General features: G+C 35.9%; 1 long non-coding RNA gene across 1 annotated transcript in view; it reads left to right on the top strand.

Moving 5' to 3' along the window:
• Positions 1 to 24188, top strand: part of LOC123554134 (uncharacterized) — a 107598-nt gene that overhangs the window by 4952 nt on the left and 78458 nt on the right. The window contains exon 3 of the long non-coding RNA XR_006686948.2: positions 6713 to 7593. This is a non-coding gene — a long non-coding RNA (uncharacterized LOC123554134). The remainder of the gene's footprint in view (positions 1 to 6712; positions 7594 to 24188) is intronic.

The following is a 24188-nucleotide window of genomic DNA, read 5'->3' as shown; positions in this document are numbered from 1 at the left end:
CATCCGTCAACATTTGCCTTGTGAACACTCTTGAGGCCACAGTTGTGCCCCAATCTTTATGAAACTTGGTCAGAATGTTTGTGTTGATGATCTCTAGGAGAAGTTCGAAACTGGGTCATATGAGATCAAAAACTATGTCAGTAGGACAGATCATAGGAAAAGGTTGTGGACACTAGAGGCCACAGTTGTGACCTAATCTTTATGAAACTTGGTCAGAATGTTTTTCTTGATGATCATCAAGTTTGAAACTGGGTTATGTGGGTTCAAAAACTAGGTCACCAGGTAAAATCAAACAAAAAGCTTGTGAACACTCTGGAGGCCACAGTTGTAATTCAATCTTTATGAAACTTGGTTAGAATGTTTGTATTGATGACCTCTAGTTCAGGTTCTAATCTGGGTTATTTGGAGTCAAAAACTAGGTCACCTGGTTAAATCAAAGGAAAAGCTTTTGAACACTCTAGAGGCCACAGTTGTGGCTCAATCTTTATGAAACTTGGCCAGAACGTTTGTCTTGATCTCTAGGTCAAATTTGAGACTGGGTCATGTGGGGTCAAAAACTAGGTCACAAGGTCAGATCAAAGAATTAGCTTGTTTACACCCTAGTGGGTACATTTTTATGCCCACGAAGGGAGGCATATAGTTTTTGAACCGTCTGTCTGTCCGCAATTTTCGTGTCCGGTCCATATCTTTGTCATCCATCGATGGATTTTCAAATAACTTGGCATGAATTTGTACCACAGTAAGACAACGTGTCGCGCGCAAGACCCAGGTCCGTAGCTCAAAGGTCAAGGTCACACTTAGACGTTAAAGGTCATTTTTCATGATAGTGTATTCGTGTTCGGTCCATATCTTTGTCATCCATGGATGGATTTTCAAATAACTTGGCATGAATGTGTACCACAGTAAGACGATGTGTCACGCGCAAGACCCAGGTCCGTAGCTCAAAGGTCAAGGTCACACTTAGACGTTAAAGGTCATATTTCATGAAAGTGCATTGATGGGCGTGTCCGGTCCATATCTTTGTCATTCATGCATGGATTTTAAAATTATTGGGCATGAATGTGTACCACAGTAAGACGACATGTCGTGCGCAAGTCCCAGGTCGGTAGGTCAAAGGTCCTAAACTCTAACATCAGCCATAACTATTCATTCAAAGTGCCATCGGGGGCATGTGTCATCCTATGGAGACAGCTCTTGTTGATTCTATCTTCTAGAGATGGTACCTAAAAATTCAAATATCAGCTGATATTACTTTCTGTTGAAACGTAATACCGGAGTACCTCAATTATATAACGGTTTAACTTTCATACTTCATTTTAAAGCCCCCGAAGGGAGGCATATAGTTTTTGAACCGTCTGTCAGTCTGTCCGCAATTTTCGTGTCCGGTCCATATCTTTGTCATCCATGGATGGATTTTCAAATAACTTGGCATGAATGTGTACCACAGTAAGACGACGTGTCACGCGCAAGACCCAGGTCCGTAGCTCAAAGGTCAAGGTCACACTTAGACGTTAAAGGTCATATTTCATGAAAGTGCATTGATGGGCGTGTCCGGTCCATATCTTTGTCATTCATGCATGGATTTTAAAATTATTGGGCATGAATGTGTACCACAGTAAGACGACATGTCGTGCGCAAGTCCCAGGTCGGTAGGTCAAAGGTCCTAAACTCTAACATCAGCCATAACTATTCATTCAAAGTGCCATCGGGGGCATGTGTCATCCTATGGAGACAGCTCTTGTTGATTCTATCTTCTAGAGATGGTACCTAAAAATTCAAATATCAGCTGATATTACTTTCTGTTGAAACGTAATACCGGAGTACCTCAATTATATAACGGTTTAACTTTCATACTTCATTTTAAAGCCCCCGAAGGGAGGCATATAGTTTTTGAACCGTCTGTCAGTCTGTCCGCAATTTTCGTGTCCGGTCCATATCTTTGTCATCCATGGATGGATTTTCAAATAACTTGGCATGAATGTGTACCACAGTAAGGCGACGTGTCGCGCGCAAGACCCAGGTCTGTAGCTCAAAGGTCAAGGTCACACTTAGACGTTAAAGGTCATTTTTCATGACAGTGCATTCGTGTCCGGTCCAAATCTTTGTCATCCATGGATGGATTTTCAAATAACTTGGCATGAATGTGTACCACAGTAATGCGACGTGTCGTGCGCAAGACCCAGGTCCGTAGCTCAAAGGTCAAGGTGATACTTAGACGTTAAAGGTCATTTTTCATCATAGTGCATTCGTTGCCGGTCCATATCTTTGTCATCCATGGATGGATTTTCAAATAACTTGGCATGAATGTGTACCACAGTAAGACGACGTGTTGCGCGCAAGACCCAGGTCCGTAGCTCAAAGGTCAAGGTCACACTTAGATGTTAAAGGTCATATTTCATGATAGTGCATTGATGGGCGTGTCCGGTCCATATCTTTGTCATTCATGCATGGATTTTAAAATTATTGGGCATGAATGTGTACCACAGTAAGACGACGTGTCGCGCGCAAGTCCCAGGTCCGTAGGTCAAAGGTCCTAAACTCTAACATCAGCCATAACTATTCATTCAAAGTGCCATCGGGGGCATGTGTCATCCTATGGAGACAGCTCTTGTTCATGCTGAAAGGCAATATTTAATTCGAAAAATTGGATCCTACTTGAAAAAGTGAAGCCAGTGACAGATAACTCTTTTAGGACTATTTAGTTATGTGAACAAAGTATGCATAGATTCGGATGTGTTTCCCAAAAATACAGTTTACTTCAAGATCTATGAATAATCATTCAGACTAAAAAGTTGAGCATTATCTTACATTTTCAAACAAAAAAATCAAAGACTGTGTTTTATTTATTGATGCCGATAATTTACAGGTATGGTATGAATTTGTTGTTGTTGTCATTGAATATTTAGCCTTAGGTACCATCTTTATTTCTTCCTAAAACTTGGTCATAATGTTTGTTATCATGAAGTCTGGGATGATTTCGAATCTGGTTCACATGGGGTCAAAAACTAGGGCAGCGGTGGTCTAGTGGATAAGGTGGGATCGAGCCCAACTGGGGTCACCACCATGACTTATCATATGACACCAGTACTGGTTTTTCCAGGAGGTGGACTCGAGTGGTTCCAATCAGCTTGAAGCTTTCATCACAATCGAGCTAAAACAAATTAGTATAAACTAAACTAAAAATTAGTTCACTAGGTCAAATCAAAGGAAAAGCTTGTAAACACTCAAGAGGCCACTGTTTTGATCCAATCTTCCCTAAACTTTGAATGTTTGTTTTCATGAAATTAGTGAGTCAGTGCTGCGGTGGCTAGCAGGCTGGACTGCAACAGCAGGGCGGCAAAATCAATTGTCTTGAGTTGTCCGAGTCGTACATTTGCGGGTCCGGACAACTGAATTTTTGCATTTTGCTTGTCCGTGGACAAGTGAAAATTGAGCATCTGCTTCCTAAAATTTGACCGAAATTCTAATTCAGACACTTAAGGCAATATTTAAGTCACCCGATTTTTTTAGCTCGACTATTCATAGAATAGTAGAGCTATTGGACTCGTCCAGGTGTCCGCGTCCCGATTTGGTTAAGTTTTTGTATGTAAGCTGGTATCTCAGCAACCACTTGTGGGAATGGATTGAAACTTCACACACTTATTCATTGTGATAAACTGACTTACATTGCACAGGTTCCATAACTCTGTTTTGCTTTTTTACAAAATTATGCCCCTTTTTAGCTCACCTGTCACATAGTGACAAGGTGAGCTTTTGTGATCACCCGTCATCCGTCCGTGCGTCCGTCCGTCCGTCAACAATTTCTTGTCTGCACGATAGTGGTTTCATTTATGATTTTATTTTAACCAAACTTGCACACAACTTGTATCACCATAAGATCTCGGTTCCTTTCTTGAACTGGCCAGATCCCATTATGGGTTTCAGAGTTATGGCCCCTGAAAGGGCCAAAATGAGCTATTTTTACCTTGTCTGCACAATAGCAGCTTTATTTATGATTTGATTTTTACCAAACTGGCACACAACTTGTATCACCATAAGATCTTTGTTCTTTTCTTGAACTGGCCAGATTCCTTTATGGGTTCCAGAGTTATGGCCCCTGAAAGGGCCAGAATTAACTATTTTGACCATGTCTGCACAATAGCAGCTTCATTTATGATTTCATTTTAACCAAACTTGCACACAACTTGTATCGCTATAAGATCTTGGTTCCTTTCTTGAACTGGCTAGATTCCATTATGGGTTCCAGAGTTACGGCCCCTGAAAGGGCCAGAATTAGCTATTTTGACCTTTTCTGCACAATAGCAGCTTCATTTATGATTTAAATTTAATCAAACTTGCACAAAACTTGTGTTGCCATAAGATCTCAGTTCCTTTGTTGAACCGGCCAGATCCCCTATTGGGTTCAAGAGTTATGGCCCCTGAAAGGACCAAAATGAGCTATTTTGACCTTGTCTGCACAATAGCAACTTCATTTATGATTTGATTTTAACCAAACTTGCACACAACTCGTATCACCACAAGATTTTGGTTCCTTTCTTGAACTGGCCAGATTCCTTCATGGGTTCCAGAGTTATGGCCCCTTAAAGGTCCAAAATTGGCTATTTTGGCTTTTGCAGCCATATAGAGACTTCATTTATGGTTTTATTTGATACAGACTTCCAAAATATCTTCGACAACAATAAATCATGACAAATCAGATCCAGTCGTAGTTTCCAGAGTTATTTTATATCTGATTACCTCCCCTGATTGTAGTCAAAATGGATTTATATCAGTAAGTACTTATAGGACTTATTTGAAATTTCATTATTGTCATTAGTTGGACTGAGCCAATCAGGGTAGGTAACTATGGACTGATTTTATGTCAAATTATCTCCCTTTATTTCAAATTAAAATGGGTATATTTCCGTAACTAATGAAGATACTGATCTGAAATTTCATTTATGTCAACAGATTTATTTGGCAGATCCTTCTTTTGTTCACTTACAATAATTTTCTTTTTGATTACTTCCCTTTTACGTTACTATAAATAGCTTATTTTTGGTAACTTGTTTATTTTTGGCCATAGGGAAAACCCGAGACCACTTTTCTGTGGTACAACATGGATGGTACCTCCAATTTTTAGGTGTATTTTGACATATCTGTACCTTGTAAGAATTTTGTTTTTCTGTTTGGTTAAATTTCTTACTTTGTTGTTCCTGTCCTTTGGACTTAGATATTTTTTTCTGAGGACCTTCTTGTCCTCATGTGCAATGATAACAGGTGAGCGATATAGGGCCCTCATGGCCCTCTTGTTTGACTTAGAAATTTTTGGTTAAGGTTTTGTATGTAAGCTGATATCTCAGTAACCACTTGTGAGAATGGATTGAAACTTCACACACTTATTTACTGTGATAAACTGACTTACATTGCACAGGTTCCATAACTCTATTTTGCTTTTTTACAAAATTATGGCCCTTTTTCGACTTAGAATTTTTTGGTTAAGGTTTTGTATGTAAGCTGGTATCTCAGTACTCACTAATGGGAATGGATTGAAACTTCACACACTTGTTCACTGTCATGATCTGACATGCACAAAGCAGGTCCCATAACTTTATTTCACTTTTTTACAAAATTATGCCCCTTTTTCAACATAGAAATTTTTGATTAAGTTTTTGTATGTAAGCTGGTATCTCAGTATCCACTGATGGGAAAGGATTGAAACTTCACACACTAGTTCACTGTCATGATATGACCTGCAGTGCAAAGGGTCAATAACTCAACTTCGCATTTTACAAAATTATGCCCCTTTTTCAACTTAGGAGTTTTGGGTTAAATTCTTATAATATGTAAACTGGTATCTCAGTACCCACTAATGGAAATGGATTGAAACTTCACACACTTGTCCGCTGTCTTTAGCTGATAAGCACTATGCAGGTTCCATAACCCTATTTTACTTTTTTACTAAATTATGCCCCTTTTTCGACTTTCGTATTCATTCAAGCGACAAGGCTGTTGAATAGTCAAGCGTTGCTGTCCTCCGACAGCTCTTGTTTTTTTTTTATCTACACTCGCTAAATGACATATGCAGTAGACTGGACTAGTAATACGGTAAGTTGTTTCACCCACTTCCACACTGTTACTGATTGTCAGGTATTGATACTACAGGGCTTTTCATCAGGAAATTGGGAAGAGGCCTTAGCCTTTCAAATTGGGAAATTTATAAACGATAATTGTCCAGTTTGGGGAAAATAATCATTTGGAAATAAACACCGAGAGACAAATTAAATTTATTTACCTGAAACACAGAGTAAAATCCAGGCCATGGAACATAACGGATTAGACTTGTAATGTATCACATGTGGTTCTGTGTGATGTTAGGCTATAGTGCAACAAAAAATCAGTACCAGACAAACGCTTCCTCTGGAAATATTAAATGTAAACAAAATCTTAACCATCTGTTGGCATGATTTTGGGAAATCTTACCTTGCATTTTGGGAAATATCTCTGCTACAGTTGGGAAAAAATAGTAAATTTTTGGATTGGGAAGTAGCCTTATACAGGCCTTTGTTATATAAGGATGAAAAGCCCTGTACTAAGTAAGAAACATTTTCCTTTACATACTAAAAATTGTTAAAGAAGATGCTAAACTTGAAAACACACTCCCTTGCAGACTAATGTAATGTTTTGATTGTATTTGTTGTTGTAATAACCAGTATTTTCTGTCTCTTTTTAGTTATCAGTTCTCTGGAAAGAAGGCCAATAACGTTGATCAGTGCAGTATATAGAGGAATAGATGACTGTAAAATAGCAGCAAATTTGTTGTGAAAGACAAAAACTAAGTATCAGTTGTAATGCAGAAAGGTAAATGTACTAAATATTGTAAGAGGGAAGGAAGGTGACAAAGCATGGCAGAAGTACACAACATGTTTGATGCAAAATCAGTACAAAAAAAGGGACAAGAAAGTCCTCTTGAGAAAGATGAATTAAATAGTATAGTCAAAGCAGCCTCGTGCAAAGGCTGGTATAATTATAATCATAGCTAAAAATCATTAAAATGGAAAGGCAAGAAGTTTTAGTGGCAAACCAGTCATGATGCAGGGGTTGAAATAGTAACAAGCATTGATAAAAATGATTTATAAGAAACAAAGTGATAGACGCAAACCAGTTACATTGCAGAGCGAGGCTGGAATTATTATAAGCAGAGACATTACAATAGCAAAAGGCAGAGACAAGAAGTGTTAGAGATGTTCCATTTTCAGTGAAAAGGCTATAAGAACTATAAGCATAGACAACAACAGAGCTAAGAGGCGAAATCAGCAGGAAAAAAAATAAAATCAGAGAAAGGAAATTTTAGAGGCAAAGGAAGACATTAGTGGCTGAATGTAGAGGTGAAGACAGTACAAACGTGGTAGAGACATGAATAAACAGTGGCAAAAATTATAGCTTAAAAAAAAAAATGTATGAGAAATTCAAATGGAACAAACCAAAAAACTACATAAAGCAGAAAGTCTTCAGTACAAAAATGTTGGAGACAGAAATAACATGAAATGTAGAAAAGATGTGATCAAGTTGATGATGCAAACAGTATTACTATTAGAAATATGTTGCTAAAAGGTAAGTTTTTTCAGATTGCATGCATAGACCTAGATTTATTTGTTTTTGTGCTGTTATAGTTTCGAAGGGACATTACACTATCATTATTTTACTGTTGTAATAATTCTGATTAAAAATAGCAGTAAAGATGCAGTGTGTTTTTTCCAGGTCAATTTGGGGCCACAATTACACCCCAATCCCAATGGCAAATAGTATGTTTTCTTCCCAGATTGAAAGCTAAAATTCTCAAAGTTAAAGAAAAAAATTCTTTTACTTTTTCAACCAACACTCATTATTATCATGATCATCAATGCCATCAACTACATGTTTGCAACATACTTTTTGAACATTGTCATTTTCAGTCACTTTTCCAAGCCACGGAAATGTCCTGAACCAGGAATCATTCTATACAGTTCTGATCCTTTTTAAAAAAAAAATTACGTCAGATAACCTTCAGTTTCACTTTCAATATTTGCACTTGTGTTTTACGCCAAGTTTTTCTAATTTTAACTGCGACATAATCACATCAGAATATCAAAATTTGCATTGATTTTGAATAAATCTTATTCCCTAAATTTCATACTTTAAATGATCAAACCATGTCGGTGTTTGAAATATATTTTGTATCGCATACCTTGTGGAAAAGAAGCGAATCAGTTATTGTCACATTAATTTATTTATTAAAATTACCATTGTTTGACAGTCTTGTTTAATTTGGAAACAGCTGCAAATAACATCACAATTAAGTCCAGTTACTGTCCTGCAAACGCTTCATTTAATCATCATTTAATCTAATTAGTGAACCGCTTGATATCAAAATGAATTGGTCAACACACTTAGCACATAAATCAAAGCATGTTTGTCGCATGTTGAATCTATTACATAAACAATATTTGAAAACAATGATTTGCCGAGAGCGCAAAGCAGCCACCACAAACTCCTGGTTGACAGGCAAAATAGCATCTGATTTGTGTAATTGGTAAGCTACATGTTTAACTCACATAGTCAAAATCTGAAAGAGGACAGTTGTTAACAACCGGTGCATGAAATCCATTCTAAACATGACACAGCCTCTCAAACACAGAAGCATTTAATTTAAAGTTTGAACGATATCTGCAGAACTAGAGAAGGATATGGCTTGTTTATGCCAGGACATTTTTGATAAAGGCTGCACGCTTATGGACATCTGAATTCTACAATTTTGTTACATTGCCGAGTTACAGGACTCACAACCTGTCACGAAATTATTACTTAAGACACCTGGATAGGCCTCCCATCTGTCATGGATGCCATGGTGATCTCCAGCTGGTCCAAACACATCTGATGTTGTTCGTACAGTACAGCCAACAAATGTTTCTTTTTTACTCCAACTTCTGAATACAGGTAACGCATCTCTACCAATGGGACCTTTGTGTTCGGTAAGTTTTGCTTCTAGTTGTTTCAGTTCTGGGGACAAATAATTGTGGAAACCTAGTAAAACATGAGCCATACAGTGCAGATGATGAATAGGTGATGGTTCTCCAACATTTTCCAAGATTTCTTCTTTCCAGTCGTCTAAAAGTTTGTCTACTAATTTTTTTCATTGCTTGTACGATCACTCATTATGAATGATAATTTCATTAGTGATCCTGCAATAAATTCTTCAGTTGGTTTTTTGGACAAATTACCAAGTTCTTTAATTTGATTTTTTGTAACAGACTGAATTGTTTCCGCAGTTTCACTGGCTACACGAGTAAATCCAAGACTCATAACGTCTTCTGAATCTAATGTTACTGATGTATCTACAATCTTTTGCTTTTTCCATGTTGTTCCGTCAGGACCTAAACCCCAATTCTCAGAATTCAATATCTTCTCTGCAATAAATGTTTTTGCTATAAATTGGCCTTCGTCAACTATAGACTGAACTGTTGATGGACATGGTAAAGCTTCTTTTTCAAGTTCTTGAGAGAATAAATGTTTGCAAATGCATTTTATAACAGGAAAGACTTTCTCGACAGCTATTTTTTGTCGCAACTTTCTTTGCATTAATTTTGTACTCAGTGCTTCATTCACTTCATCAAGATCTTGCTGTAGTGAATTGATTTCATGTTCTTTTTTATCAGCGATCAATTGTTATTTAATTATTTTGCTATCGCATTCTTCGTGATCAGTATCGCTAAGGGAATCTGCCTTTTTTTTTTCAGTTCACGCACTTCACTTCTTATAGTGAACATTGTTTGATGGATTTTTTTTTGTAAATGCTGCATTTCTGACACATCAGGATTCATCTGGCTTTTCAAATGTTATAATCTCATGAATATTCATGAATATATAACACGCCCGAAATTAATTTGAAACACGTAGGGGTAACGCGGCATGTACATGAAGCATGATTATTTCAGTTATTTAAAAATTCCCTGATACTTTGATGTTTAACTTAACGGTCCTAAATCAATACCTGGACAAAAATAATAATAGTTACATGGAATTAAAGAGAATTTTATTGGCTTTTAAAAGAAAGTTTTTTGCTTGTTTTTTCAAGATAGAGCAATAAATAATGGTTTTATTGACTTTTTTTCTACACTAACCATAAGAAGTCAGCTGTACGTTTTCTAGATAAAAATCAGATAAGCCAGAGGCTTATCAGGGTTGCTGTTTTTGTATTTCCATCAATATTTGTTATCAACATGTGAAATTTTGTACCTTCACCCGGTGACCTTCCCCCCCCCCCCCCCCCCCCCCCCCCCCCCCCCCCCCAAAAAAAAAAAAAAGATAACTGGATCATGAATGAAAGCTGATAGGTAGGTTGGTCATGACTAGCAGATGGCCCCTATTGATTTTGAGACCAGTAGGTCAAAGGTGAAGGTCACAGTGATGCAGAACAGTTAAACAGTTTCCGGATGATAACTAAAGAACACTTGGGCCTAGGATCATGAAAGCTAATAGGGAGATTGGTCATGACCAGCAGATGACTCCTACTGATTTTGAGATTAGTAAGTCAAGGATGAAGGTCACAGTGACTGTAACAGATAAACAGTTTCCTGACGAGAACTTGAGAACAAATGAATGTAAAGAATTTCTTTTTGCTGACATTGCAATATTTTTTAGTTGAAGGTCAAGAAATCTTTATCTTGGGAACTACAACTGTCTTTAGAAGTAAAATGAAATGGTAAAACATTACCTTTGTTTGACAGTGTTAAAATTTAAAAAATCAAAACATACAAGATAAATTTAGCATGGCAGATTACATGTATAAACATTCTACAAAGAAAATATTTGTTAAAATAAGCAGGATAGTGTTGGAAGTTGGTGGGGTACAAAAAGGGTATAATGTAGGTTCTGTGCTAATTATAGTAAATTAAATGTTATTTCAGAGCCGCTATATCTTTCATGGTAAAACAGTTTTATGAAAAGAATGAGTAAAACTGCGGTTAATTTGGTTTAAAGAAGAGTACACTTCTATTTAAAGAAAGACCATGTTAAAGTGTTAGTCAGTGTATAGTTTTCAGCCACTGTAATCACAATTTAAGGAACTGAAAGGAAGGTATCAGCCGTTGTTGTTACACATTTTTACTGGCACTAGCATATACTAAATAGGGATGATAACTCTTCTTAATAAAGATACACCAGACACTGAATCTATTGTAAGGTGTATGTAATAGTTATATGAAGTGTCTGCCAATGATTTATTGCCTCAAAATTACAATATACTACCTTATCACTTATTTTGTCAATGCTTGTAGCCAGGCTGGTTTAGAAAAGATCCATGAGCAACAGACTACTGGTTAATAGAAAAGCTATTACATCTTGCATTTACTTAAATCTTTAACATTTTGGGATATGGTAGAATAAGCAAAAAATAACTGGCTATGGTTTTCAGAAAACTACCGTATCACCACATTTTAAGGACGCTTTTGGCCGGGGTTCATGTATTTTTGGACTAAATTTCAGTTGATAGGGGTGATAAGGTAGCATAAGGTTTTTTACTGCCACTGTTTGTGTGAAAGTGCATTGTATGATTGTGTTTAAGTCAGCCCTCAACACTTAACAAGGTAACTTATTACCATATCATTGTACATGTGCAATAATTGTAGCCAGGCTTTTTACTAAGTTTGGACAAAATCCATCATCAAAGAGGGCTGCATCTTGGGTCATCATTCTCATTCTTTTATGTTGATAGGATATTAAATTTTTCAGACACTAATTTTTGACGTTCATATAATTTTAGTATTTTCCTTAGAGTTTTTTTTCATTCAGAGTTGAAGCTTGTCAAGAGTGTGCCAGTGAGTCTGGCTACTGGTTAAGAATGAAATAAGACTTCTTTATATTTCTTGCATACATCATACTTTTTTGTTAGCTGTTAGGGATATGGTAGAATAAGGCAAAGCATTTAATCCTGGCTACTGGTTTTTATACAAACTACCATATCACCATATTTTAAGGGCAGTTTCGGCCAGCATCATTTATTTTTGGACTAAATTTTATTGACAGGTATGATATGGTATAACAAAAGAAAATTATTATTATTTTTTTGCAAGTTGTATATCAATAGTTAGTGTGTTTGAGCTGTATGCGAGAAATCTTGCGAGTCTTCCTGATTGCTGACAAGATACTGCTACATAAAGACTGCCAGAAATTTTGGACTTTTTGGCTTGTATAGTGACTGGCAGCTGACCTTGGACGTGTAGTATACATTTTTTTTTTATTCTAGCCACTGTCAAACTTGACAGTCGGAGGGATACATTACACTACCATGTCATTATGCTTGCACAATCATGATAATGTAGCAAGTTAAGCCATCTAAGTTTAGTGAAAATCCTCAACTTGTTAGTTTAATGGCAAGTTAAAGAAGACATACTTTTAATTTTTACAATTTTATGTGTTAGTGACAGTTTCAACCATTTTTGTTTATTATTGTATTGTATTCTTTTATCATATGAGCATTTAATTTAGTTTTTGGACTGTGGTAGAGTGGGTCAGTTTATCAATTATCATAATGATAGTAACTGGCCACAGGTCTTACCAAGTTATAACTACCACTTCTTGCATGTAATAATCTTGTATTAGGGATATGGTAGAATAAGCAAAGAAATACTGGCTATTGGTTTCAAAAAACTACCATATCAGAATATTTCAAGGGCAATTTCGGCCAGGCCATGCTTTAAACAGTTTTTTTTTTGTTTCTGTGCTCTGACCAGCCCATCAAAATTATTGTTTTAGCTATGAGATAGGAAATGACAAATTTTGTTTTAATTTGTGCATTGGTTTAATCTCTCAGTCATTATCACTTGTTTGATTTGTACTGAAAGAACAAAAATCATTGAAGGAAAATTATCTAATTGGACCACCTCAGAGTACAGAATATTTTTTTACAGCTGCATGTGCCTGTATTTTTGAATATTTTTGAACCAAATTTCAAGAAATAGGGATGACATGGTAGAAGAAAGGTCAATATCGGCAATTGAATTTTTGTTAAAATGGCAGTAAGTTGCTAAATTTTGACATTTTTGGTGTAAACAATATATTTCTAATACTGATTTCTAGTAAAATGTGTAATAAATGATTTAATAATCCTGACATAGTAAATGAAAGTTCAGTGTATGATTTTGTGAAATACAGTGAATGAATGTTGAATGAATTATTTTGTAAAACACAGTGAGTGAATGTTGAATTAATTATTTTGAAAAAACACAGTAAGTAAATATTTGAATTCAAAATTGCTTTTTAAAACAATGGACAGACTGTAGTTAAATTTGTAATATTGTAAAACAGTGGCAGGATTAGATTTTTTGTTACATGATTTACTTCTAAAATCTTAATTTGTAACAGTGTTAAGGGCTTTAAGCAGGTTTAATTTGTAACATACAGTGGTAAGGTCTTTAAGTGGGTTTAATTTGTAACATACAGTGGCAAGGTCTTTAAGTGGGTTTAATTTGTAACATACAGTGGCAAGGTCTTTAAATGGGTTTAATTTGTAACATACAGTGGCAAGGTCTTTAAGCGGGTTTAATTTGTAACATACAGTGGCAAGGTCTTTAAGCGGGTTTAATTTGTAACATACAGTGGCAAGGTCTTTAAATGGGTTTAATTTGTAACATACAGTGGCAAGGTCTTTAAGCGGGTTTAATTTGTAACATACAGTGGCAAGGTCTTTAAGCGGGTTTAATTTGTAACATACAGTGGCAAGGTCTTTAAGCGGGTTTAATTTGTAACATAAAGTGGCAAGGTCTTTAAGCGGGTTTAATTTGTAACATGCAGTGGCAAGGTCTTTAAACGGGTTTAATTTGTAACATACAACTTGTTAAGGTCTTTAAGTGGGTTTAATTTGTAACATACAGAAGTAAGGTCTTTAAATGGGTTTAATTTGTAACATACAGTGGCAAGGTCTTTAAGTGGGTTTAATTTGTAACATACAGTGGCAAGGTCTTTAAATGGGTTTAATTTGTAACATACAGTGGCAAGGTCTTTAAATGGGTTTAATTTGTAACATACAGTGGCAAGGTCTTTAAGTTCATTTAAGTTGCAAGGTATTTAAGCAGACTTAAGGGGACATAGCGGTGTTGAGCCTTTCATATAAATGCATATTCTGCCTAGCTAAATTTATTAATGGTACTTAAGTTTGGAAAAGCTTATTTTCAAATAACTTAATTGTTGTCAATATCGAGTCCATATTTTCATCTTCTTTTTTTTTTTTTTCCCATATTTTTAGCTTGACTATTCGAAGACACACCTTGGTTAAAGTTGTGTATGCAAGTACATATGGCGATCATTTAAAGGCATATAGTTTTGAAATTATTTTTTCTTTTTCTGGGTCAATTATCAACCTCACTAGGTCAAGTCTTATAACTCTGACATGTATTTTGGCCAAATTATGTCCCTTTTGGACATAGAAATTCCTGGTTAAAGTTTTACATGCAAGTTACTATCTCCAAAACTAATGCAGATATTGAATTGAAAATTCACATGTGTTTTCGGGGGTATAAAACATGTTGATAGCTTCAAGTCCCATAACTCTGGCATGCATTTTGGCCAAATTATACCCCCTTATGGACTTAGAAAATTCTGGTTTAAGTTTTACGTGCAAGTACATATTACTATTCAGAGTTCAAGGTAGCCCCAAATAATTGGGAGACGTGACTTCTCCCTCCAGTGAAAATAGGGAGAAGTCTTCTCAAAACAGGGAGAAGTGAGGCTACTTTTAATTCCATCATTAATAGTTTTACTGAGGGACTCTTGACTAGGGAATCTGTACATAACACTACCACTTTCTTTAACAGTGAATGTCAACAATTTGTCAACAACAAAAACCTCTTCACACTCTTACAAGTCCTGCAAAGAATCGCAAATACTTGCAATCATTGGTGAAACTTACTAAAGTCCAAACTCTCAGACTGGAATTGTTTACTTAAACATCAAATGAAAGGCAGAATGTCCATGAGAAGGTGGGTCAGTGCAAAAAATTTGTACTGACACACTTCATTGTGGAATGATTTTGCGTCACCACTAGCACCAATGTGGGAAAGAGTAGCACAAAGCGCAGGGTAAGTCCTATACAGACTCTTGACTGCATTTTCCAGACTTAGCCATCAAACTAAGTGAATGTCTACATATTTCAGCTGTGGCTGCTCCAGAAGTTCTTGAATTTCTCTAAGTTTGTTTTCTCTCAAAGCAGAATAGCTAAAGAACCTAAATACATTTGAAACTGTGTGGGAATACCATTCCATTTCTTGGATATCCTTAGTTGCTTGAGAGGCAGCCAGTGCACATCGATGAGAAGCACAGTGTACTCCAACAAGAGATGGACACTTACCACACAACTGTTTAATGACCCAATTTCTTCTGCCAGTCATGACACAGGCCTAATCAGTCCCAACACCCACTAAACTACCCTGTTAAGTCGTTTATCATGAAGTTCCGTCAAATTCTTACAACAATCACATCTGCCGTAGCACTGCCTTCAGTTATTTCAATGTTGTTCGAGAGATGCATATCAATTTCAGATTTAGACAAGTACACAATGTACTGGGCATACACCAAAAGTGTCTTTTTGTTTGCATTGTCAGTACTTTCATCAAGAACAGTTGAATAAACTCCACACTTTTTCAATCGCTAACCTTATTCAGGGCACACACTGGGCTGAACAAAGTTGGAGCCACTTTTTCCTGGAGGCATTGGGGAGGGATGGCCCCTCCTGTGGCGTAGTGAAAATGTTTTCACTTTCCACTAGCAAATGGTGATATTCTAGCTATATAAAGGGACCTTTGAATGAAAACGTGTTTACCTATAATAATAAAGCAAGTTTTATATTTCAAAATGTAGTCCTGTGTTGGTTATTTTGGTAAAACCACTTCAAATCCATTTCTAACTTTTAAAGACATACAAACCATTCATTTTTGAAAACATGTTGCCTGGTAAATGGAAGTATGTATACCTTCAAAGCAAGGATTGTATTTTAAAATGTTGTCCTGTGTTGTTTAATTTGGTAAAACCAACATTTCAAATTCACTCTTTACTTGTGAGACTTACTAACTGTTCATTATTGAAAACAAATCTGATGTGTTTTAAGCTACTTCATTTAATTTTCAATAATTAATTTAATATAATTATTTAAGCATCAAATCAGCTATGAATAACATCTTTTTGTTACTTAAATTATAATTTTCACACTCTCTTAAAGTTCTGACAGTGTCTTAAAGCTATCTCATCGTTTTATCCCTTGGTATCACTTAATATTCAGTTTCATCATTGTAGAATATGGTGTGTCTTCTTCTTTGACCACATTTTGAATGCACCATTAAGTCAAGTTTTGACATCGTAGGTCCATCAATAGAAATCATCATTGAATTGTCCAAGTTTGCCTCACTTAGTGCATTTCTCAGCGAAAGTTTGATGATGTTCAGTTTGTTGAAGCCACGCTCGCAATCAGCTGTTGACAGTTGCAGCACAAACAGTCTTTTAGCTACTTCAGCAGATGCTGGAAAAGAGTCTTTGATTTTAATTGCCAAATTTGCCACTGAAATGATATCCGTAACAGACTTATTGTCATTGTTATGGCTGGCTCTGGCAAAGTTAGCAAAACTAGTGAGTTCTGTCCTAGACCCCTCAAATCCAATGGTATCTAGATACTCAGAGACAATATCTAGGTCACAGATATGTCACAGACCTTAAGCAAAGGATCAAACAGGTTGCTCATAAACGTAAGAACAGCCCCATCACTGTTGTCAGAAAATTTGGAATTGAGGTTTTTAACCATGCCATCAAGAAATTGACTGCATACGCTAAGTTGCTATGCGATTCAGTCCTTTGCTTTTGGCTATGCCTTATAGTGTGGCCTTCAAATTTAAAAGTGCCGAGACCAGCAAAATAGACATTCTTCAGAGCTGACGTTATAGCAGACTCACTTTTAGTAGTTGCGGTTTCACGTGCAGTTTTCATATAAGCAGACTGTTTTGCAGCTTCTAAGCTTTTATATGTTCTGAAAGGTAAAAAAAGTTCGTTTTGAATTTTACGAAACACTTAGAAAATCCAAAAGAAATTCAAAAATCAGTCACTTATTTTTTTTTTTTTGAAAAAAAAACAACGGATCATTGATTTATTATCATTACCTTTTTTAGCATGTTTAGTCACAGAATCCTTCTTTAGAATAGCAGAGCCTGATGTGAATGGGTTTGAGTTTTGAATTTTTATGCAGAGGTTGCAAAACATTAATCCTGCTTCTTCATCAAAGTGAAGCCAAGCATTGTTTGTTTTTCAAGATTCATTAAAATGTCTGATTTTAGCGTTTTTTGAGGTGGTGTTTGGAAAGAATTGTTATAAAAGATCGATTTTCAATATGCTTATTACCTCCCTTACCAAAGCCATGGCCTTTCTATCCAGTGCAATCACACCCTTACTTGGAATCAGGTTGTTGGGTTTGTTTTCAGTACTAGTTGTTGTGGTCAACTATCTGTCAGTCATACTCTACGACAGTAGTCATTATGTATCACACTTACTTTGAAAAGGCCACATGGCCATGTTGTTACCCTTGTCTAAAGCGCTCTGATCAAGACAACAAAAAGAATCTCCTTATCACATCACCAAGAAAACACTTGCGAAACAAGATTGTGAATCAGGTAATTATAATGGAGGAACATTCTGTAGACGAAATATTCACTTCAAGACTAAACCCAGTTTGAACCCAATAACACTGTAAGTACAGATTCTCATGGGTCGCATTATTTAAACTGTCTTGTGATGAAAATTGACCACTTGAGAATGTCTTCTACTGGTAAACCTTCTCAAAAATATGGATATCAGTTATATGAAAGAAATCCAAGAAACGGTCGTTGGAGGCCAATGATCAATGATCCTACTAATGCAAACAATTAGCAATATCCTCGCGAACATCGTGCACAGCCTGAAAGAAATGGCGATGTACGAATGAAAAGTCCTCCAAAGCACGTCATAAAGTCCTAAACTAAACCAAACATTATTGGCAAACAATGACGGCATATCTAGTTTTAGTTTTTTCTTTATTTAGATACGGAGTCATTTGTAAGAATAAGAATACACTAATTTGCAGTTCTTTAATTGCACGCCTCGTATATTTAAAGCACTGACACAAGTGCCCCCTGGGCTGCAATATTGTGGCACCGTCTATAATTTCAGCTTGCACTTTATCCAAGGTCTATAATTTCAACTCGCACTTTATCTGAGTTTGATTCATACCGAATATGAAACATTTGTACAAATACTATATAAAATTACTCGAAGCGCCAGGACGTCAACTTCTGGTCTTGATTGACTGCTGATTTATAAAGAAAATGATATACGGCCAAGACGTCAGCGTCATATCTCTAGAATATGGGTCTGGAGATAAGGAGTTGTATCCCTAGCCTTTGCAAAACATATTGATCTACTTGATTTTAAACTGTCAGTAAAGATCTTCTGTTGGCATGCATTTTCAATGCCACTGAATGTCAGGTGTAGGGACCTCCTACTTTTCTCCTACTTTTTCACAAGGCCATGCTAAAAGGCCTGCCCCTATTGATTTTCAGGTTTGACTTTGACATTGGCTTACTTCTGTGACAAGGCTGTATTGTGGGGGTATAATTCGTCACTCCTGTCACAACTCTTATGTTTATTCTAACATGCTTTTCTAACATGATATTAAAAAATATGCAAAATTCCATTCAACCAAGTAGTAATGTACTGAACATCATACTGCTATTTTATGTGATACAGTGAAAACCCTCAAACTGGAACCCTTGAATACTGGAAATCCCACCAAATTGAACAATTGCATTATAGAAATTTGGCATTTTTGAGTCGGCTGAAAGCGTTTGACGAGTCCTTGCTATCGCCTGATTTCTCATTCACATTAAATGGCCTCACAACACAGCGAATTGATGTAGTTCCATTACATTGTCATTAATTTCAAAGAGTTCATTGATCGGATGAAGTTCAGTTTTGTCAATCCCATTTGCTATGACCAATATACTATGTAATCTGTCAAATTTATGAAGTGTAATTGTGCAATACTCTAATAAAGCCACGTATTTTCTTCCGCGGTAACTCATTAAGCATAAACACGCATAACAATTCTGCAGGATTTGGAAATACATTTGCGCATATGATTATGGTGACTAATTTTATGCCCTTTTTGTCACAAAATAGCAAATATGATGTTCACAAATTCAAATAAAAGCTGCATATTAACTTATTAGCCAAATTATCCATTTGTTACCCTGTCCGTTTCAGAAAATAATCTTTTTATCATTGCGCAAATAACAAATTTATTGCGCTGTGCATTTCATGAATTGCGCAGGCTTACCAAGCTTGTGTAACATCCAGCGAAAGACAAAATATAGTTCCAGAACATACTGCTAGTATTTTATTGAGTTGGGTACCTCTGAAAGCATTGGAATGTCTCTTATCAAAGAGTTTACCACATCGATGAAATTAAATTATGACAACTTCATTTTAAATGACCCGAATAAAATATGTGCAGTACGTTAATTCTTCCGCGAGACTTCGCGGATGAATCCTAACTACATTCTGGACACTTGTCGGCGGACACACGTGACCTGTTTATAACAACGCTTCTACGACTTTGCGTTTGTAAATACGGACTTCGGTTTACCGAAAAAATACTACGAAGATCAGCCAGATAAAAATGATGCAAAATCACGAGTGGCAAAAATGCAAACGTCTATTACTTCGTTCTAAATCGTAACCTTTCTGGAATTTTGACTGGTTCGGATAATTTGCTTACGATTCAGGTCGCAAAGAAATGAAACCATCACCCTGGGTTGAATTTTGCAGTCAGTAAGCGGATAAATTATCGGGAGAAGAAGCTCTTACTGGTTTGTTTAATTACTACTGATTTTAAAAATGATTTTATTTCTTATATTTCGAGAAATAAACAATCGGCGAAACATTAAATTGTTCTTTTTTGTAGTTTCCGAAATCGAAAGTAGATCGTCTGTGTTAGACTGCTTTGACGAAACAAAACAACTTTTTTATGAAATGATTTAAATAAGAGGTAATTTCACCGTAAACTTCAATGTCAGATACTGCCAATTGCTGCTAAACTGTCTTCGTATCATCACAATTTGTAAAACATATTGTTGAAACTGGAGATTTTGGCGGTATTAAGAAAAGTGTACGTATCCGGATATAATATTTTGGGTAAATATCGAGCTGTGTTATGAAATTTTAACATTCAAGTAACAGACATGATAGATATTTTTGTAACAGAAATGATTCTAGAATTATATAACACATACATAGAATCTATATCAGACTTATATTCTAGTCCTGAGGCATGACCTGAAAGTAAAAATATGAAGTGACAGTCATTCATACTTTGTATTGTAATACTAAAAGAATCTAGGTAATATTTAGAAATTGAAACATAAAAATTTTCAGTTAGAAATCCCACCAAAGACTGTATCAAGGGTGTACATTTTCAAATTTTTCTTGTGGTGATCCCCCCCCCCCCATATTGCCACTTTACAGTTTGATACATTTGCCCTTTTACTACCTGCCACAATGCCCATTTCAAAATATGACTGCAATTCAAGGGAACACCCCTCCCCACACCCACCCTGCTACTGACCATGTAAAAGTGGCTCAGATATGTTTCAGCCCAGTCTGGGCCTGTCTGTCTACATGAATCAAAATGGATAATTGAAAGTGCATGACATAGTTTTGAAGGGGTTAACAGGTCTGATATAGAATAAATGATGGTTTTAACTAGAAAGAACTGCATTTATTAATATCGGTTTTCTTTTCTGAAATTGGTAGCTAGTCCGAGTAACTTCCCTTAGTTTCGAATGCGCAATTTTCCTGCCAGTGTAAACATTCATGACACTGTATATTGACACTCAGGAACATTTACATATCTTTAAACGCAAAAGTAAGTATACTTTAAATTCACATCACTTATAATATGATTGAACAATACCTAATGTATGACTAGGTTATCGCCAGGCCCGTTATCTGTAAAATACCTGGACAGTTCTTTCGTCCATCCGTTACAAATTGTATGTGGCAATCCGTGCTATAAAATTTCAATATATAAATTGTCATATTCAAATTTTATCATGTTCGAATATATACCAGCCGATAATTGCCTGTTTTGGTAATGCTGGAGGCAAATGTTTACTGGGAAAATATATATAGTCATGGGCAGTATCTTAGTGTCAGCTGTCAAATTGTAGTTTGTACTTTCAACATTTTTATTTTTGCGAACAACTCTTCAATTTTAGAGAAATATATTGGGTTTAAGTACTTGTATAATGTCAATCAAAGTTTTACTAGGCATCGATTGAATGTCCATTTCATCTATTGTAACAAAATCTCTGTTCTGTTGGGGAAAAAAAACTAAAAACAAACTGAAACTGGTAGACTATACTACCAGTACATCAATTATTAGCCGACTCTTGGGCCCTTCAGGCCTTTGATTATTTTTTTACATTAGAAAAATACCCCTGCAAAACCCCTTTATTCCAGAAACAAACATTTTCCAGGCGGAAGTGTTGTTTATCAACACAAAAATATCTGCGAAAATGGAAAAAAATTGTGGGAAATCAGAATTTTGTCACTTGCCTTTTATCACTATTACCAGATTTTATTGTATTCATAAAAACTTTGATGTTGCCATGTCATACAGCAAATCAACAAGATCAGGATCTAAAATGAATCAGATTAAGGAGAGGATGTAGACCTGCCAGTAGATGCATTGAAGTTCTACGGAGAAGTCGTAAGCTTCTGAGTCCCTGAACATTGGGTTTGACAAATTTTCTGTACTTATCCTGTTTACTCAGGATTTTCCTGTATAGTTGTTTTTGAAACTCGTACACTCAGGACAGGCAGTACTATAATTACCGCCCTTCAGAAACATGTGGCAGTTGCCTCCCTTAGATTACATTTTTGTGGTGGCATATAACAACTACTGATGACTGCCAATATAGCCAAATAAAACGCTAGCCAGAAAAATTACTTGTACAATATTCCTTTCTTTTGCTGTTCACTCATTATTTATTTCAGTGTGTGGTCCAGATTTGATATATGTAAGGGAACTGATATTAGAAGTTTCGGTGCTTCTGGGCTGGAATTGTAAACATGTGCACTTGAAGCCTTCAGCAAAGGATGTTTACCAGTAGATGCAGTAAAGTTCCAGTGAGAAGTCCCAACCTTCCCTATTTACTTGTTTAACTGTGAAAAAAGAATCCTTAAGGGGCTTTTTTTGGCAATTTTCAGGCAGTTAATGGTATAATGCTTTTCCTACATGTTGTTATGAATTGAAACTGTTGGTCAGCAAGCTACCTATAACCATGATAAGCCCCGCCTACAGTAACTGCCTCTCTGATAGCAATAATATATGCTTCTATGCTGTTGAGTTTTAGAAATCGAATAGATTTAGTAACCATGAAGGTGTTTTTTCTAGTCCCACTAACATTATCATATAGGAACCTATAAGAACATTACACAAGTCATATTACTTTAACCTGCAAATGCTAATTTTGCAGTCTCAATAAAAATAACAAACACTATTTATCACATACATGTCCAGCTTTTCTACTCGTTTGAAACATCGTAAAAATTGGCATCACATATAAATTGCAAATGAGAAGAATCCGCAAAATTGTATTAAATTTTGTATATTTCAAAGGTCATCTTCAATTAATCAAGTATAATCCATGCCAAGAACAACATTGAAGGCTTTTCACTTTGTTATATATTATGTTATATTGTGGTTGAGAAAATTGACATCAGTGCATATTCACAAAGTTAGTTGATAGAATAATAACAGCTTGGAATCACATTGACTGAATGTGTTTCATGCATGAACCATCAACTGTGACATAGATAGATAAGATGATGTCATTGCATATTATATGATGTACACACATACTGTACATGTTTGATAAAGCGTATTGAGTATTTTCCTTATTATTATAGGAGTGAGCTGAATGGCGGTCAGTCGGTCTGTTGGTTTTCATGGTTTCTGGATGATAACTCATGAAAGGCTTGACCAATTTAAATAATTTTTGGTACACAGGTGTAACATCAGAAAATACAGGTCAAAATGGAATTTGGGATCAGTAGGTCAAAGGTCAAGGTCACAGTGACCCTGAACAGTTAAACAGTTTCCGGATGATAACTTGAGAATGCTTTGGTCTAGGATCATAAATTTTGGTACACAGGTGTAATATCATGAAATGCAGGTCAAATTTGACTTTGAGGTCTGTAGGTCAAAGGTCAAGGTCACAGTGACTTGGAACAGTTAAATGGTTTCCAGATGATAACTTGAGAACACTTGGGCCTAGGATCATAAACTTTGGTACACAGATGTAACATCCTGAAATACAGGTCAAGTTCTACTTTGAGGTCAGTAGGTCAAAGGTCAATGTCACAGTGCAGAGCTCCAGATAAGCTTTTGGTGCAATTTGGTATTTACCCATCACTTTTTGTCTGAATTGGGTATTGGAGATCTGAATTGGGTAAAAATAATATCATTACCCAGCCTTTTTAGAAGTAATTGGGTATTTGCTAAAACCAATTGGGTATTTCACCAATCTCGCACAAACAACTGAGTATCTTTTGCTTACAGTATACATGGTATATATATCATTAGCCTGGATTGACTAACTGCATAAAAGTACTTTAATAGCACCCTTCAATTTTTAATACAAAAATGTATTTAAAATTGTAATGAAAAGTCATTAATTAAACAGTATTGTCTTTTTAAAATTGTTTTTACATGCCTGTGATCAATGTAAACATGTGTGTTTTAATTCACAGTACCAAAGATATTTTTTTCTCCAATCATTTAATGTATTCTGAGATACTTTTGTTCCAGACTGTTGTTTTCTTTTTCACTTTTAATGTAGTCGGAGATCAATTCGTTCACCGCAATATGCATTCTCCCATAAGATGTCATCCAGTATCGGTGACAATACATCGTCACAAAGAGATAACTGTCAGTGTTGAACAGCAAAAATATCCGACTAATTTGTTTGTTTGTGCTGCAACAATGTTTTTTTTTCTGCCCTCTTTTACATTTTATCGGCGTAAAGAAAATTTTTACAAAGCGTCCAAATAACACCGATCAACCGATTGAATGGTCCTGTGATTTTTCTGATAAATTG

This window comes from Mercenaria mercenaria, chromosome 7 (genome assembly GCF_021730395.1).
Source record: "Mercenaria mercenaria strain notata chromosome 7, MADL_Memer_1, whole genome shotgun sequence".
NCBI lineage: Eukaryota > Metazoa > Mollusca > Bivalvia > Venerida > Veneridae > Mercenaria > Mercenaria mercenaria.
The sequence above is the reverse complement of the archived record's forward strand: the minus strand, read 5'-3'. Positions and strand labels throughout refer to the sequence as shown.